Here is a 3,520-nt window from a genome sequence, read left to right on the forward strand (position 1 = left end):
AACACTTTTCTTTTTCTTTTGTAAAAACTACATCCGTATTTTATTTTCTATTTTATCTTTATATTATATTATTATTTCCATTAATAAATATTACTCTATGTTTTACAAAATTCTTGATCCTTTTACTTATATTTATTCTTGTAATTTATTCTTGTAAGATACATTTGATACAGACATATATATATATATATATATATATATATATATATATATATATATATATATATATATATATATATATATATATATATATATATATATATATATATATATATATATATATATATATATATATATATATATATATATATATATATATATATATATATATATATATATATATATATATATATATATATATATATATATATATATATATATATATATATATATATATATATATATATATATATATATATATATATATATATATATATATATATATATATATATATATATATATATATATATATATATATATATATATATATATATATATATATATATATATATATATATATATATATATATATATATATATATATATATATATATATATATATATATATATATATATATATATATATATATATATATATATATATATATATATATATATATATATATATATATATATATATATATATATATATATATATATATATATATATATATATATATATATATATATATATATATATATATATATATATATATATATATATATATATATATATATAGCTAATCAATCTTTGTTATATATGTCAACGCGTGTTACTGATCAACTGATGATTAAGTTACGTATTGTTTCATAAATTTGCGACTCCAATCATTTAATCATTAGTGGTTAAAAAAGTTTCATCGCATAGAGTATAGGTATATTTGAACAATGTTTTTTCAACAGCTGGTAGAATGTGATTCCATTTGAACCGAGTTTCAACCAACATTTTAATTGACGTTTGTGTAAACTTTGATTATGTCACTAATATTGAAATTGGAAATATGTACTTCAAACTCGCGGTCGAGCCGCGAACGCGCCCAAATGCAATTCGCCCGAAATAGGTGATGCAATACACGCCGGAGGAAGGACGAATCGCACGGAATCTCTTTGCGCAATTTTTTCGATCGAGGAAATCGCCGAGCAGGATGCGACTCGCTCACTTACCGGAGTCATCCGTGAAGCGCGGCGGTTCCGCGCTCTCTTTCTCTCTCTCTCACTCCCTCTCCCTCTCACCGACACACGCACGCACGCACTTACGTACGTACGCACCCACGCACAGTTACAAACGATACACTCCAACGGCCAGCAGCATTAATGCAAGTACACGAACGCACGCTTGCACGCGCGCACCTTAAACCACGAGAGAAATCACGGAGGAAAGTCCGCTCTCTCTCTCTCTCTCTCTCGAACTATCGTCGACGGCTTTCCGCGCTTGACTGTCGATCGTGAACGTCGAACCGAGGCACCATGACGCGTTCCTCAGGTTCTCTGAGACTCCCACTTGGAGAGAGAAGTCAGACAGCCGCCGCTGCCACGAAGCGCCCCCTTCCTTTCCAACGTTACAATCGACGCACCTGTCCCTGCCACCGCGCGTTCTCGAGCTCACCTACTCCACCACCACCACCACCACGCCATCTTCATCACCTCTATCCACCTCGTCCTGTATTCGCTTTTTTTCCTCTCCGCTACCTGTTGCCATCTTGCGCGCGCATGGCGCGGCCGCCATCGGGATTCGCGGCTGATAGCTCGGCACGTGTCGGGATGACGTGTCGCGAGCAAACGACCCGCTCGCGCAAAACAGGACAACGCGGAGGGAAGTTGACGATGAGTGTGGAGGAGAAGAGGAGGAAGATGACAGGGGTCCGCGATCGATGCGATCTCTCTGGGCCCGCTTCGTCGATCTTTTCCTCCTGATGATCCGTGAAATCCTGATGATGCGTATATGTATGGTAAGAGAAAAAAAAAACGAATTAACCGTGGAATTGCGGCTTCGTCGACGCGAGAGCTGCGACGACGCGAAGTCGTCAAGAAGGCTTCGACAAGCGTACGATTAGCAATGGTAATTGGCGCGCGATGGGATAATTCATCAACGATAAAAACACCGAACGGAGACTAAAAATAGCTGTGAGCGAATAGAGAACGGCAAGGAAACGGCCAGAGCAGGAAGAAGTTTTGCACTTGTCGCATATAGGTGTAATATAGGTGTGTGAGATGATGATATACATATTTATTGCGTATTAAATGTCCATATACAAAGATATAACAATGACCCTCGCGTATTTTCCGCGGCGCTACGGGTGCTAAACATTATTGCAGGTTAATATTGTTGTTTCAGAAGAAACGAGTCTATTATTGCGCAAGGGGGTCTCTTGTGGAGACGATTCTTAGGTGGATGGGTGGGTGGGTGGATATGTCGAACCATTTGGTGCTGTCGCTTCTGGACTTGTCGGAACGGATACGACGTGGGTCGTCGAGAGGACGACACGCTGAGGGCGAAACGAGCTAGCGAAAACCGCCCGAGTAAACGAGTCTCGACGGTTGCGTTCGTGTTGATGCTCATCATTTCCTCTCTCTCTCTCTCTCTCTCTCTCTCTCTCTTCGTTCTCCAGCCTTCTCATTTTTTGTTTTCGCTTTCACCAGAGCTTTAATATCTTCCTTCGCGTCGTTTCGATAATGCATGAGATTCGTCGACCTGTTTCCATCGCGTGTTTTGCGCGATATAAGATTGTAATGTTTCACTATAAAACTAAAAAAATGCTAAAAATCTTACGACCTCCTGGTTGAGTGTGTTATTTATTATGAACATATGTACCTGCCGATCATCGCGTGCACCAATGTAGTGGTCCCTACACTGAGAAAAAAAGTAGTAAGATCAACGAAATTTCACTCGGACGAACAAAATGTTTTCAAAGTACAACGTTTGGCTCACTGAACGAATTATATAGATGCTGTAATGAGCAAATTGACTTAACGATTGCGATCTGATTGGCAACTATATCAATGCAACGAATTATTGCGCCAACGTGTAATTTGTTCAGTGAGCACAATAGTTTTTGAATGACCGCCGATTTTGTCGATCCGATCGCTTTCCTTCTCAGTGTATAATCAAAGAATCAATGAAAAAATACGCTTGATTATTTAAATTTGACCCGCGATTGTCGCATCGTCTTCGACGTTGGGCTGCCCTTCGTTCGTTTATATTGTAACGTTAAAGTCCGTACTAATAGTCGATATTTGAAGTTTGTTTCAAGTGAAATACTCAGGTCTGAATTTAAAACCAGATCTGAATTTTTCAGTTGAATCAGACATGATAGATGTAACATTATATCAATAACTTAAAGTCAATTGAAAAACTTACATCTAATTTGAAATCCAAATCTAAATATCTCACTTGAAACAAGTTTCAAGTAACGGGCTATTCAACAATTATGTCACATTACGAGGAAGGATGGAGTAAAGGCCATGGAACTGATAGCATTAAAACTGATAGCACAACTGATAAATATTAACGTGCATAGT

At 36.7% G+C, this 3,520-nt stretch overlaps 1 protein-coding gene and 1 long non-coding RNA gene across 2 annotated transcripts in view; one reads left to right on the forward strand and one right to left on the reverse strand.

Annotated features, from left to right (window-relative positions):
* LOC106749610 overlaps positions 1 to 1,576 on the reverse strand; it is a 43,035-nt gene extending 41,459 nt beyond the window's left edge. Inside the window, exon 1 of the mRNA XM_014629259.1 lies at positions 1,166 to 1,576. The gene's annotated coding sequence lies outside the window, so the exon portion shown is untranslated. The remainder of the gene's footprint in view (positions 1 to 1,165) is intronic.
* A 135-nt stretch (positions 1,577 to 1,711) lies between these two features.
* LOC106749609 lies at positions 1,712 to 2,864 on the forward strand. The gene is made up of 2 exons (XR_001374873.1): positions 1,712 to 2,203; positions 2,337 to 2,864. It is a non-coding gene; the product is annotated as an uncharacterized LOC106749609 (long non-coding RNA).
* Positions 2,865 to 3,520: the final 656 nt, after the last annotated feature.

This window comes from Dinoponera quadriceps, unplaced genomic scaffold, assembly GCF_001313825.1.
Source record: "Dinoponera quadriceps isolate SergipeBrazil2010 unplaced genomic scaffold, ASM131382v1 scaffold3926, whole genome shotgun sequence".
Lineage (NCBI taxonomy): Eukaryota > Metazoa > Arthropoda > Insecta > Hymenoptera > Formicidae > Dinoponera > Dinoponera quadriceps.